The 15,624-nt window shown below is 45.4% G+C and overlaps 1 protein-coding gene across 1 annotated transcript in view; it reads right to left on the reverse strand.

Moving 5' to 3' along the window:
• The window catches only part of TENM4 (teneurin transmembrane protein 4), a 745,685-nt gene that overhangs the window by 291,656 nt on the left and 438,405 nt on the right, over positions 1-15,624 (reverse strand). The gene's annotated exons all lie outside the window — the stretch shown is intronic.

The following is a 15,624-nucleotide window of genomic DNA, read 5'->3' on the forward strand; positions in this document are numbered from 1 at the left end:
ACAAACACAGACAGAAAAAAAAAATAATGAAAATTGGTTTTGAGGCACACGGGGAGGGGGAGGGAGCAAAATAAAACACGCATCAACAGGGGGAGGGGGTTCCCAACACAGGGCGATCTACTGCACACTTGGCCCCGGGGGCGGGCCTGATGCCTCCTTAAAGTTGGTGCAAACTCCTTCTGAAGAGCTGGCCTCGTGCAGAAGTCTGCACGCTTGCAAAGAAGGCGCCCCTCGAAAACACCTGGGAAGCCCTTCCTGCTTTGCCTGTTCTCTGAGAGAGGTCTGAAAATCTGGGGTCTAGTCCTGGTGGGGCTGTGTCATCTACCAAACAGCTGCCCGCCTCTGAGCTTCAGTGGCCTTGCTGGTAAAATGAGCAGCCGCACTGGGTGATCGCTGAGCCCCTGCAAGCTGGCCATTCTGCGATGTCACCGAACTGAAATAATGTTCTTATTGGTGAGATTTTAATCCAACATGCCTGGAACAGGCTCTGGGCCTCATAAAAGGTAGAGGGAGCTGGAGAGAATGATCCAGAGCCCCCTCCACCGCTGGCATTCTAGGATTTCAACACACTAATCTTTTACTTTTCTAAGAATCTGACATTTTAAGATTTTTAAGTCCTGACATTCTCTGCAAACTTCTTGAGAGAGCAAGAACTCTAGCAGTCTTTTTCACTTCTGTATCCCCAGAATCTAGCATAGTACCTGGCACATAGTAGGCACTATATAAATATTTGCTGAAGAGATGAATTCTAGGTGTCTAACAGACTGGGATTCTTAGTAGTCTCAACAGACTAGGATTCTTAAGTTCTAATAGTCTCAGATGAAAAAACTGTATACTATCTAGGACACTAACACTGTGAATTCCAAGATGCACTAAGTCAGGATGTTTGACTGCAAGTTTCTAACATGTCAAGGTTCCACGATTCTAAAAATCCCAGCTTTCTATAGTTTTGTGAGCACACTCCCAACTCTTCAAAAGGAGGAGGTGATGGCCGGCCGGGGACAAGACCTTTGGGGGCAGACAATTTGCAGTCCTATCTGTGTCTGGGCTTTAGGCATGTGCAGTACATCATCTACAAGAGAGGGAACATAAGCACAGACACATAAAAGTATACAGTACAAGACAACGCATCCACTTGATAGCAAGGGCTACGTCTTTTTTTCCCACCTTGACTGATAGAAGGTTTAAAACATAATCAGATCCATCCAGTTTTTCAGAGGCTGAAACTTAGGAAACATAATGCAGCCCAGACATGTCATCATAAGATCTGGTAGAGCTCTACGGGGCAGGTGACAAATAGAGCTGCTAATTGTTGAAAAAAAGCAAAACAAAACAAAAAAGCTTTTTGTGGTCTGTCTACCAAGAGAAGCTCACTCAATTCAGTCACCAAATCTTGCAGGATTTTGCAGGTTCCGTGACTCTCATGTCAACCCTTGAGCCCAACCACGTGTGACAACATTTTATAGAGTTGCTGTGTATGCCGTTTGGTTGGTTCGTATTAGAAATTCAGTAAGAGCAAGTGAGGCAGCAGGGATCCACGATCACGGTACAATCTCGGGGTAGCTTTTCCATCCGCGTTTTGGTTTACCTAAAAATCTGGGCTATGATTTGCCTTAAAATCGTCCCAACCAGTGTTTCCAATTCACCCTAGGGAGAGCCTTCCCTGACACCACTTACCACACAGCACTATAGCGATGATCATTCCTTTCTCTGAACTGACCTTTTTTTAGTTCTGTTATCATATTTGCCCTGCTGCATTTGTAGTTATCTGTAGTTCTCTCCTGTATAAAAGCAAATGGCATATTCTTGGGATACAGTACATTCTTGGAGTGGGCTCTGGAGTTCAACAGAATTGGGGTTTGCATCACACCATAGCCTCCTATTGGCTGTATGATCTTGGGTAGATTTCTTCCAGTTCCTCATTTATAAGTTGGGAACTCCTCCCCTTTTATTTTTTTTATTTTTTAAGCTTTTTTTTTTTTAATATAGCTACTTTATTTATTTATTTTTGGCTGTGTTGGGTCTTCGGTTCGTGCGAGGGCTTTCTCTAGTTGCGGCAAGTGGGGACCGCTCTTCATCGCGGTGCACGGGCCTTTCACTATCGCGGCCCCTCCCGTTGCGGGGCACAGGCTCCAGACGCGCAGGCTCAGTAGTTGTGGCTCACGGGCCCAGCTGCTCCGTGGCATGTGGGATCTTCCCATACCAGGGCTCGAACCCGTGTCCCCTGCATTAGCAGGCAGATTCTCAACCACTGCACCACCAGGGAAGCCCTTTTTTTTAAGCATTTTTTTTCCTCCCCTTTTATAAAGTTATTATAAGGACTAAAGATACTATACTACACCCAAGCACATAGTATGCTTGAGGAAGCAGAATCCCAGGGTCAGTGCTTACCAAATGTTTATTAAATTGAATGAAACCACCCCACGAAGAACCCCATTCAAGATTTCCCTTCCTCTACAGTCCCAGTATTGGAAAGATTTTTGTCCGCCAGGCTGCATTTATTAAGCAATATACATTCATTTCCTCATCTTTTATTAACCAAAGACATCTTCTAATCTCCAATCAGAGCTTCTGATGAGCTTGAAATAACCAGTACCATACCATGCTGAGTTGTTAGAATTTCAGACAAAGGTTAAGAAACATGATATGTTGTTCCAGGGTACTGGTTACAGCCTCTTCCTGAGTAGATCTGTCAAGCTTTATGAAATAAATAGTTCCCGAACTAAGTAAATTGTTCCATCACAAACTTCAGAGACCCTGGGCTAAGAACAGCACAGTCCCTCCCAGTCCTCATGACTGTTTCTTCTCCCTTCCATCCAATCTCCAGACATCACCCTGGGCCTCTGGGGTTGCTCTGAATATTCATAACTTAACATTCAAAGGACCTAACAAGGTGCCAGACCCTTGGTAGGCGCACAATGACCCACAAGGTTTCTGTAATGTACAGAAACTATTGGACACATGTTAATTTCCTTCCTCTCATTCATCAGCATCTTTTAATTTAAGTGGTCCCCAGGTCGGGGCACGAAACCATCTCCTGGGTGCAAGAAAATTCTAGAAGTATTTATCTTTTATGTCACCCTTTTCTAATATCTATTTTTTATATGTTTTATAATGTATGTAATGCATTTGTGCTCAAAATACATGTAATAAAATGCACTGCTGTATCAATTCGGCATCTACAGAAGCAGGGCAGGTTGCATTAAAAGAATGGGCTCTGGAACCAGACCCTACATTTGAATTCTAGTTGCACTACTTGCTAGTTCCGTAGTAGTGACCTTGGGCAAGTTACTTCACCCTTTGTCACTCAATTTCCTCATCTATGTAATGGAGATCAAAAAATAAAAAAGAATACCTACATTACAGAGTTGCTCGGAGGATTAAAGGAGTTAAAACAAGTAAAGTCTTGAGAACAGCGTGGCAGCCAGTAAACACCTAATAAACTTTAGATATTAGTATGCATAAATATGTATATATAAAGTGAGGGGCCCTACCTTTCTTTATCTTTTCTTTTCTTATAAGAGCAGCGTGTGACCGTAGAAGTATGGTGAACACTGTTTCATTCCATAGACATTTCCTAAACACCCACCGAGCAGGCTAGAAGGTGAGGGATGTATAAACTGTGAGAGGCGCAGCCCCCAAGGAGCTGGTGGAAGGGGAGGGAGAGCGTCACATGCAGCTGTAAGCAAGGCAGAGGTGGGACCTGTCGGAACAGAAGATAGCCCAGTGTGAGGGGAGGATGGAGGTGGGAAGCTCACTTCAACTGGAGGAACCAAGGAAGGCTTTCTGGAGCCATAGAGGATTCCAGTGGGAAGAGATGAAGAGATGGGGTCTTGAGCATCCATGGCAGAGAGAGGAATACTCCGCCTCAGGCCCTCATCCTTCACCTGGTCTCAAGCAACCTGCCCACTATCACTTTACCTCTCAAGTCTCATGTGTTACCATGAACTTCTCACCAAGGATGCTGAAACTTGCTGGCCTGCCCTCATTTCCATGCACTCACTGCTCTCTCTTCAGCTCAAGTTCACCGATTTGCACAACTTCAGGGCACCACTGGCACTGAATCTATCTGAATGGCACCCCCTGGAGCACAGCTACAAAGTTTTGCCTCTGAGCTTTTGCACATGCTGTCCCTTTTGAGAGTTTCCTCTCCTGTTCCCCTTTCCTCATCACTACCACCCTGTGTGTCTCACTAGCCCCCACTCAGCCTCTGGGCTTAACCTCATGATCACCACCTCCAGGGAGTCTTCCATGATGCCTCAAGCCTGAGTTTGGGTTTGGCACCCCTCTGGGGGCTCCCGCAGCTCTCTGTACTTTCCCTGTTGCAACACTTCCCACACTGCAGTGTATACTTGTCTGTGGCCACCCACTAGCCTGACTGGCTTGTCCATTACCATATTCTCCAGTGCCCAGCACAGTGTCTGGTACATAGAAAGCACTATAAATATTTGTTAAATGAAGAAAGGATGGAAGGAAGGTAGGAGGGAAGAGGAGGACCTTGATTATAGCACGAAAGGTCTATGTAAAGAGAGAAGTGGGAAATGAGTCTCTGAGTAGCAGGTTTAGGCCTTGAACACAAGGAAAAGGAAATCAGACCATAACTGGGGAGTTACGCAAGTTTTTAAAGCAGGAACGTGACAAGACCAGGGCTGTACTTTAGAAGGATCTGCTCTTGAAACTTAAGGCATCTGCTCAGCCACCCAGATCTCCTTTCTAATTGGCTCAGCTCAGCCAGGATGTTGAAAGTCCACATGATCTGGGCTTGCTTTTCAGGTGGGGCCCAGTTGCAGGTTCGTGTAGGCAAAAAAGGATGCCCCATGCCATAGGACTAGGAAACTGGGGTTTGGGGTTGCCTTTCCATGTATCCTGATCATCAGCTGAAGGGAACCTGGTATTCTAGAATTTTCCACTGTGTCAAAATGAGATGGGATGACTGGAATGTCTCACCTCAACAACCAAGGGGGCCACTGAAGGGTAGAGGGGAGCCATGCAAGTTTCTTGAGAGGAGGTCTCTCTGAGCCTAGCTCGAGCTTATAGTAGATAAGGGTGGAGAAAGAAAAAAAAACAAAGTGAGAGAGTGCAGACTCCCCTGTGGTCAAGGGGTGGGGCTGGGGGAACAAACATTTGCAGAACCCCTTCTTGAGGCCAGGAACGGGGCCAGGTGTTTTACAAGATCTCTTCCTCACAAAAACAATGCACTGGAAAATCCATCCCCATTTCCGAGGCCAAGAAGTGGAGGCCTACATTTGCCTGTGGCACAGGACCTGGGTGAGAACCTACACTGCAATGCTGTGTCCACTGAGGGGTGTGAATTAAATTTATCAGCCCTGGTTAGGAGTAGGGAGGAGGAGATTCCTGTCCATCAACTGAATCACAGCTAAAGTGGAAAGACTACGGGATTCCTGTTGAGCAAATCAGGGGCCAAAGCCCAGGTTCATCCTGGCTCTATGACCTTGGGTAAGTCACTTCACTTCTCTTAGTCTGTTTTCTCCTTTGAAAAATGATGTGTCAATAGCCACTGCAAAGAGCTTCTGAGGGGAGGCTAAGAGTATGCTTGCAAGGAGCCTGGGAGTCTCAAGGTGAGGGCTCAACCAACATGGATTCCCTCTGCCATCCCTCCAGCTGTAGGTCTTTGAGAGTAAGAACAGGATGATTTTGGGGAATAAACAATGACAGATCTGCAAGCCTGCCAATGACACCTTTATCAATATGCATCGCTTACTGACATCATATAAGAGGAAAAGTGTTAGGGAGATGGACAGGATATATGAAAGGAACACATGACAAGGGAGTCCTGAGATCTACAGAAAGAGCGATTTCAGTCCCTCACACCTTTGCATGCATTGATGGTAGCTTTCCTTAGCGCCTGAGATGTAACCTGTAACTAGGGCAAGCTGGTGCTCAAGGAAGAGCCTCTAGCATTCTGGATCCTGAGTTGTCTTTGGAATACACCGTGAGACTAAAGTGTGAAGAGCTAGCTGATGGACGAGTTTATTACTCTGTCAAAGAAAAGAAGACCATTAACAAAATGCACTTTTTTACACTTCTCTCAGCAGTCCTGAGAAATCCATCTAAACGCCCAAATGGAACCTTACTGATCTCCGTGAGACCCCATCTAGGCTCCAGTGGGGAAAGTCATGGCCTGCTCACACAGTGGGGAAGTGTGAGTCCTAGCTGTGAAACCAGAGCACGAGCTGTATGCTGCAGGGAGCCCCTGGGTTAGGGGAAGAGCCTCCTAATAACCTTCGAACCGGCAGCCCCGCATTGTAGAAGCTTGTTATAAAATGCTTAGCATAGTGCCCAGTAAACGGCAATTACTCAGTAAATGATACCTAGAAAATACCAAAACAAAACCTGTAGACCTAAACAGGTAGCTCATCTCAATGGAACCCTGAGCTGATGGATTCATCCTTCCCGTGAAGCCTGCCTGTGTTTCATCTCTTCAGTCTCCCTTCTAGAAATACTCTATCCCCTCCACTTAAAACCAAATGCATTCGTTCTCTCCTCACGAGCCAACCTCACATCTATTGCCTCTTAACAGGGCAGCCAGTTGCTCCACTGAATAAGGAAAACCTTATTCAGTTCTGAGCAGAGGATGGGGCATTAAGGGAAACTTGGATCTCCTTCCGATATGAAGGTCTGGGGCTGCTAGAGGACCAGGAACTCCACTGCAGGGATAGCATGTCCTGCTTTTGATGGCAGTGAGCGATGGTCACGCCTGTAGCTGAAACAGCCCAGCCTGCCCAACAGGGACCACAGCTGCTCATCTCTGTGTCCTGGCCTGGCTCAGAGTCTCAGCTTAGAAAAGGTTTGCAGAATCAGTTCCCACTGTTATTTTAAATGGATTGAAATCCACTGTGGCAAGCATCTCAAAGTGCTGGAAATCTGAAGCTAGAGCACTAGAGGGACCATTTGTTCTGCTGTGCCAGTGACGGCCCCAATTGACATCTGTTATCCTGCAATGATTAATCATAGTGCCCTGCCTTTACTCTAAAGAGGTCCTGATCTGGACAATTATACGGCCACCCCATTTGAGGGCAGTATAGATTCAGTTCCACATCAGAGGCTACAGTTTGCTGCAACAGACTAGGGCTCAAGAGATCTGGGTGCAGGTCAACAGTGTGTTGTGGGATCACGGGCAGGACTCTGGCCTCTCTGGCCCTCACATTCCCACCTGGGGAGTTGGAGAAGAATACCCTAAGGTTCTTTTGTGGTCCAACATTCTACAAGATAGGAGTAACAGTAGTACATACCTCAAGGGGTTGTTTTGAGGATTAAAGGAGACTGGGGGAAAAATGCAGGATAAAAACAATTTCATTTATAATGAAAAGTTAGGTCCTTTCAGTACAGTAAATGCTCATAAGACATTTATAGACTAAATGAATTTGTATAAATGCATTCCTATACAGAAGACTGGCTGAAAAAAATCTTTAACGATGGTTATCACTGATATGGGCAATTTTTAATTTTTAAAATATGTCTTCAAAATTCTCTACAATGAGCATATATAGTTATCTTTATACTTTTAAAAATTATTTTTTAAAACTTCAGGAGAAAATGAAATAATAAATGTGACAATACCTGGCATCTAGTAGGTGCTAAAATAGATGTTGGTTTTAAATACAAACAAGATTCTATGCACTGAGATTGGTAATATAATTTGATATAGTTGATTTTTAAAATGGGAAAAGCTTTTAACTGAGCAACTCCACTTCTAGGAATTTACCCAAGAACACAATTATGACTTCTCAGAAGATTTATTTATAAGGGTATTCATCACAACATTGTTTATAATAGTCAAAAGTAAAATTAAAAATAAATATTAAAAAGGAAAAACATCCTTTATGTTAAAAAGTGACTAATTATGTAAATTAAGGCATATCAGTAGAATGTTAACATGTAGACATTATAAGCCATGTTTGTAAAGAATGTTTAAGGACCTGGGAAATAGGATATTAAAAAAGCATGGGGCAAAACTGTATAAAAAATAACTGTGACATTTGTTTGAGTGTGTGTGTGTGTGTGTGTGTGTGTGTGTGTGTATGTGTGTGTGTAATTAACAAAAATGTTAATGCCTGTTACCTTAGGGCAGTAGAATTATGAATAAATTTATTTTTTATATTTTTTTAATATTTTCTAATTCTTTCAAGGAACAAATGCGATAATAAGATTTTTTTTAAAAAAAGTTATTTTAAAAAGAAGAAAACACACACACAGAAAGAAGCAAAGACAGCAGCTTCTGCTTTGTGTCCCTCATGGGATGAGCCTGGCAGACCACAACCTCCTGGGTCCAAAGTCGCCTTCTTTTCCAGCCCATTAAATCTTTGTGGGTCTTACTCCCCAAGCAGGGCAGCTCCCACTAAGTCAACTCTCCTCTCCTCGACAGTGGTTATTTTCAGAAGCAGGTCTGGGGCCATCTGTCTCTGTGACTTATGTTGGGAAAATAGTCTCTGGAAAACAGGACACAGTAAATTTCTCAGGCTCAGCTCATTTGCTCTCCAGCTCTCCTCCTCACAGGTTTCTCAGGGACAGGTTTTTTTTTTTTGGTTTTGGTTTTTTTAAGCATTCACCAGGAAAGGAAGTCTGCTTTCACCTGCCCGCCTGGGGAAGCCCAGTGACTGGTGTACCTTCCACATCAACACTGAATAAAGAGTGACTTAGGTCTCTCTGGTCTTCACACAAGGATGACCTATCCGCTGCCCGCTAGCTTGTTTGATACAGGTATATTAAATGAGCACATTCACTGATTTTTTTGTAATAACAGCTTTTCTGAGATATAAATACATACCATGCAAGTCACCCATGTAAAATGTACGATTCAATGGCATTTAGTATATTCACAGAGTAGTGCAACCATCACAATAAATTTTAGAATATTTCCATTACCCCAAAAAGAAACCACACAGCCATTAACAGTCACTCCCCATTTCCTTCCAACCCTCTGCAGCCCTAGACAATCACTAATCTACTTTCTGTCTCTACAGATATGCCTATTCTGGACATTTTATATAAACGGAGTTATATAATATGTGCTCTTTTGTGACTGTCTTCTTTTACTGAATATAATGTTTTCAAGGTTCATCTATGTTGTAACACAGATCAGGATTACATTTCATTTTATTGCTGAATGACACTGCATGGTACAGATGTACCGTATTTTATTTATCCGTTCTTCAGTTGATGGAAACTTGGGTTGTTTCTACTTTTTGGCTCTTCCAAATAATGCTGCTACAAACATTTGCGTACAAGTTTTTGTGTGGACATACGTTTTCATTTCTCTCAGTATACGGCTAAGAGTGGAACTGCTGGATTGTACGGTAACTGTGTTCGACCTCTTGAGGAACTGCTGGATCATCTTCCAAAGTGGCTGCACCATTTTACGTTCCCATCAGCCGTGTTTGAGGTTCCAATTTCTCCCTATCCTTGCCAGTACTTGTTATTGTCTGTCCTTTTGATTATAGCCAGCCTAGTGGGTGTGAAGTGGCATCTCTTTGTGGCTTCTGAGTTGCATTTCCTAATGGCTAACGATGTTGAGCATCTTCTCATGTGCTTATTGGCCATTTGTATGTCTTCTCTGGAGAAATGTCTATTCAGATCACTTGCCCGTTTGTAAATTGAGTTATTTGTCTTTTTTTTATTATTGAGTGGCAGGCATTGATTTTTTTCATCAAATATTTGTTTTGTGCCGACCTCGTGCCGGGCACTGTTGTAAGCATCACTGATAGGCAAGGAAGACAGAGCCTTGCCCTCAGAAGCGTACATTCTAGTGGAAGAGAAAATCAGTACACAAGTAAGCAAATAACTATGCAGAGCAAGATCAGGTGATGATAGATGCTATGAAGAAAAGTTTAATGCAATAAGAGGTTAGGCGTGATGGGGTGGGTGTGTTGTTTCAAGTAAGGTGGTCAGGGAAGGCCTCTCTGAGGAGGTGACATTTAAGCAGAGGCCTGAAGTAAGTAAATGAGTGAGCTACACAAACATCTGGGGGAAGAGGTTTCCAGACAGAGTGCCCAGCAACTGCAAAGTCCGGGCAGTAGAAGCAAGTTCATTTGAGAGACAGCAAGGAAGCTAGTACAGCTGGAGGACTGTAAGGAGGAGAGTGCTGAGAAATGAACCTTGAGAGGTGGCCAGGGGGCCAGATTACAGATGTGCATATTGCAAACCAAAGGCCACTAGGCATATGTGTTCTTATTAGTGAGTTCCCTGAGGGCGGGGAGTGGTTTTATTTATCTCCATATGTTCACAGCCCACACTATGATTTCATATATAGTGGGTACCCAGTACATACTGGAATCTATTTTAACTTATTGAGCTACTAATAAAACAATGCCCACATGTGAATCGTATTTACTCTAGAGTTTACAGAAAATGTTCACATCCATGATCTTATTTGATCCTTACCATATCCAAGTGAGGTAATGACCATCACCCCCATTTTACAGATAGAAAAACTGAGTCTAGGAGAGGCGATAGGACTAGTGCAGGGACGTACAACTGGTAAGGGGCTAAGTGGGACTCCGACCCAGGGGAGGGGCAGTAGTAAGATCTGAATTTAAAACTGGTTACTGTGGTTTCGGGTAGGTTGCTTCCTCTTTTAGAGCTCTGGGATCTTCAGGATCTGGGCCTACCTTCTAGGGGTCCTGTGAAGAGTATGTAATAAAAGCATGCATATCTGGGGCCTACCATGGGCCTGGCATACAGTAAGTGCTCAACAGTGGCAGTCTTCCCCAGCTTCCCTTTATTACCAGCCCTAGCTATACACTCAGGCAGGCTCTTCGTGTGAGGCCTTGACTGGGTACTGGAGACAGAGAGCTAAGAGCAGCCCTTCCCCTAGAGGGGAGCCCAGTCTCATGGGTGAAGGAAACAAAACGCATTATTTAATGTGAGAGAGACAGGGATGCTGGTGGAGGGGGGGTGAGTGGTGAGGGAGGTGCTGAGGGGCAGGGCAGGGGAAATGGGAGACCCATGGAGCTCTGATTATCAGCTGCCACCCCAGATTTCTCCCATGTGCTGTTAACCTTTTCCAAGAGCTGCCTCCAAAGGGATTTAAGATGGTCCACCCAGACCGCTGGAGGCTCAGATCAGCCTGACAGAGAGGCCACCTTCTGTGGGATGTCGGGGAGAGGGAAGGCACAGGGCAAGCTGGATTATCTGTCTGTCAAAATCTGCTGGCAAACATGATCAAGGAGCCACTGAACTTTATGGTGGGCCTCAAACAATCTGTGGTCACAGAGCGCTCTGTTGAACAGGAAGGCTTCAGTTTGCATTTTTGCAGTGAGATTTGATTAAGAAAGTGCCTCCCAACAGCTGTTCCCAAAATCACTGGGTTAAAAAAAATACACACACACACACATGCACACATACATATATAAATAATATATAGTTCCCTCTCCCAGATTCAACTTACACAGCTGCAAAATTCCAGGCCCTAAGACACAGGAAGAGCACAACCTGATTGCCAAGCCCCGCTTCTACTCAGACATTGCAGGAAGGGTGGAGGTATTGAAGAGGCAAGAGATAGGGAGCTGGGGAGAAAAAAGGGCCAAGTTGCTGGAAGGAGGGGAGGGCACTGATATTAACTGGGCACCTACTGTGTGTGCAGCATTGTGGAAGCTTTATATATACATCATCTTACCCAACCCTCACACCCCCTGTGAAGGTGTTAGGCTCTCTCCAGCTGACAGATGCAGAATTTGAGGTTCAAAGAGAGACTGTTCAAGGTCACCCAGCTGGTGGGCACAAGGCTGGGTTCTGGGCCTTGTTCTGTTAGACTCTAAGCCCATATGAATAAGAGTGATAAACAAGAACATGCACTTGTAAATTCAAGGGTTTACTTCCTTGATCTCTCATCAGCCATGGGAACAGGACTATACGTTTAAAGAAGTTAAACAATTTTCTCAAAGCCCCAGGGCTAGTGAGTGTGGAGCTGGGATTCCAACTCAGGCCAGCCACCTGAGCCCATAGCCAGAGTTCTTCCTAGAAACTCACTCTGTCTTTCAGTCTTAGATGAGGGTCAAGGATTAGTGTAATTAATGAACTGGGCAAAGATTAACCAGGAAAAAAAAAAAAAACTCTATATAAAATAAAGCCAGAATTGTATATGTACCATTTGTGTAGTTTTCTAAATATCCGTTATATTTCATCAAAAGGTTTTAAAAAATACCAGAAGGCCCTGTGGTGTGAATGTAAGCATACAGTGAGAGAATTTTCCTTAAATAGTTTCCTCCCATAAATGCCCTGATTCTAAACAGCTTTCCTGGAGCTTACTCACTGTGCCAAAGCCTCCTTCCCATCAGGTTTCCACAGAACTTTTTGAAACTTTTTTGGGAAAGCACAAATGTAGTAAAGGCCAAGCTTTCCAGAAATTTCTCTACTCCCACTCCAGGAAATCGTGAAAAATCAAGGAAAGCAGTCAGGGGGAGACAGTGCACAAGTAAAGAGATGGTTGCCTAAACCTGCTCCCAAGCGGCTGGGTCTCCCAAAGACTGAATTTCCCCAGAGAGAGGCTCTCAAAGCCAGAGACCCTGTAGGAGGTTTTGGACAAAAACTGGAAGAAAAAAGGGGTTGTGTTTTTTTTTTTTTGGCTGCGTTGGGTCTTCGTTGCTGCGTGTGGGCTTTCTCTAGTTGCAGAGAGCTGGGGCTACTCTTCCTTGCGGTGCGTGGGCTTCTCATTGCGGTGGCGTCTCTTGTTGCAGAGCATGGGTTCTACGGGCGTGGGCTTCAGTAGTTGTGGCACAAGGGCTTAGTTGCTCCGCGGCATGTAGGATCTTCCAGGACCAGGGCTCGAACCTGTGTCCCCTGCATCGGCAGGCAGATTCTCAACCACTGCACCACAAGGGAAGTCCCAAAATGGGGTTGTTTTTAATCCCAAACTATACTCTGTACAGAAAGGAGCTTTTGAGATGGTAAGGGAAGGGAAAGGAATAAACATCTACCAAATGCTGTGTGTTGAGTGCTGCGCTAAGCACTTTACGCACGTTTCCGACATACCCTTCAGAGCAAGGGTCACTCACTCACTCCCTCCACAAATCACTGAGGTCCCCCACCCCCATGTCAAGTTCTCCGCTAGGAGCTGAGGACACCAAGAGAAATAGAATCATGTGAAGTGCCTGTCTTGGGCAGCTGCAAGTTTCCTTGGGCTGCTGTAACCAAGTGCCACAAACTGAGTATCTTTAAACAACAGAAATTTATGGCTTCACAGTCCTAGAGGCGAGAAGTCCAAAATCAAAGTGTTGGCAGAGTCATGCTCCACTGAAACCTGCAGAGGAATCATTCTCTGCCTCTTCCTAGCTTCTCGTGGTTTGCTGGCCATCTTGCTGTTCCTTGGCTTGCAGCTGGATCACGCCAACCTCTGCCTTCGATGTCACAGGACCTTCTCCCTCCACCTGTCTCTGTCCTCACATGGCTGTCTTCTTAGGAGGACACCAGTGATACTGGATTAGGAGCCCACTCTACTCCGGTATGACCTCATCTTGACTAATTACATCTGCAATGACCACTATTTCCAAATAAGGTCACATTCTGAGGTACTAGGGGTTAGGACTCGAACATATCTTTTTTTTTTTTGGAGGGGGTGCAATTCAGCTCATAACACTGTCCTTGTAGAGCTTATACTATAGAAGCTTTGTTTTGAAGATGAATAAGGTGAGGCACAGAGAGGCCAAGTGACTTACTCAAGATCTATAGCTAGTAAATCCCGAGTCCAGGTCTGAGTCCAGAGCCCATATTCTGTCTACCGTATCACCCTGTCCTGCCAGCATGGGGCTTCCTCAGCTGGTGGTCATTTTTATCAAAGGAGCTTTTGCAAACATCATCACATTTTGTCCTTATGACACCTCTACGAGGTAGGTACTATTATTCCCATTTTACTGACAAAGGAAAGGAGCTCCAGAAAGACTGGAGTCACTCAGTTTGCAAGAGGAGGAGCGGGATTGAACCCAAGCAGGTTAGACCCTGTGCCCAGGCTTTTGCTGCAGCCACACCAAGATCAATGGCCCCATGGTGGGGGACTGGACGCCAGAAATGGAGTGAGAAATCAACACAACTAGCTAACGGAAAGCCCTATCTCCAAGGCTGCCCCGGGGAAGGATAGGCACCCTGACGGAGGGCACTGGATTGGAAAAGAAAGAGGTTGGCTGGGTTTGTTTCTTTTAACCAAAAAGGCTCATCCTGGAGAGGGAAGAATTTGTATTTTGGAAGCTAAAGACGTTCAACATTTTGAGCCCAGGAGTTCAGATCTCCCCTTACTCCTTGGCGAGCAGAGTCGGATCCCTGCTGGCAAATGGGATTTCTTGCTTACTGGAGGGGAGGGCCCTGGGCAACGCTTGAGTATAAATCTTCTCGGGTGTTTCTTGGGCAGGCACACATGGACTGCATTTGCCTCAGATTTCACGTGGTGTGGGGAAATGAGAGGAGAGAGAGGTGCCTGCAGGGTAGGGAAGCTATTGAGAACGTTCCTACGTGCCAAGTCCACAGAGTCCAGTGGTCTGTGAGGCTGGGGGATGGGTTCTGTGTAAGTTGTCACAGGTCCCTGGGCTCGTCCGGGGAGGAGAGTGTCACCCTCTTGGGAAAGAAGGCCAAGCATCCTTCCGGAGTGTCCTGACAACTAGATGCTGCCCCAGTTCTCAGCAACCCCAGGGGACTCCAACCAGCACCCCCGTGGAGCTGGGGAGGGGAATCAGATTGGGTTCTATCTGCCTTTGAGAAGTTTCCAGTTCAGTGGCCGAGCAAACCCTGAATGGGCAATTATCCCACAGTGCTGGGAGAGTGGGAACACAGAGAGCAGGGCCTTGATTAATGGAGCACGGGGCACGGTGGCACTTTCCTGCAGGAAGCGATGTTTAAGCAGAAGCCTAAAGGTGAACCAGGAGTTGGCCAGAGGAAGGCAGCATTGTGGGTGTGCGCTTGTGTGTGGTGTGTGCACGTGTGTACGTGTGTGTGTGTGGGGGGGGAGGGCTGGTTTCAGTGTCCTAGGCAGAGAGAAATGCATGTGCGGGGGCCCAAGGTAGGGAACTGCAAGTATTAACGGCGGGTATGTGTGGAGGAGAGGTGGGGAACTGGTAGAGAGAGGAATGAGAGAGAGAAGCAGGGTTCCGGTGCTATAGAGGCCTCTGGTAGACTCCAGGGCCGGCCCCTACTCCCTGGGTTCTCAGCCCAGCAGTGGTGAGCAACTAGGCTGGGCCACCTGAATTAAGTCGCCCAACTTCTCTGGGTCTCTAGCTGAAAATTCCCATGGTTACACAGGTGGCCTTCTAAGCTCTCGTAGAGCCCCAATAATACAAACTAGCCAGGCTGACTTACGTGTGATTCCGCTTCATCCTCATATCCACTCTCTGAGTTTCTCTTTATTACCCCCATTTAGCAGAGGGGAGCAGATAAATTCAAAGAAGGTTAAGTGACTACATTCTGTAAGTCTACGATTTTCTGAAAGAAACTGCCCTCAGGCTTTCTGCCTGAATAACTGAGTCTTTTGTTCTCAGAGGAATTTTATGCAGGAGAGAGATAACTTATTAATAACACCAATGATAACAATAGTTACCACTGCTTGGGAACTTTCCCTTTGCCAGATATCATAGCAAGCTGTGTACAGACATGCATCCATTTTAATCCTCATAACAAGCTTAC

The sequence above is a fragment of the Balaenoptera acutorostrata genome, chromosome 9, assembly GCF_949987535.1.
Source record: "Balaenoptera acutorostrata chromosome 9, mBalAcu1.1, whole genome shotgun sequence".
Lineage (NCBI taxonomy): Eukaryota > Metazoa > Chordata > Mammalia > Artiodactyla > Balaenopteridae > Balaenoptera > Balaenoptera acutorostrata.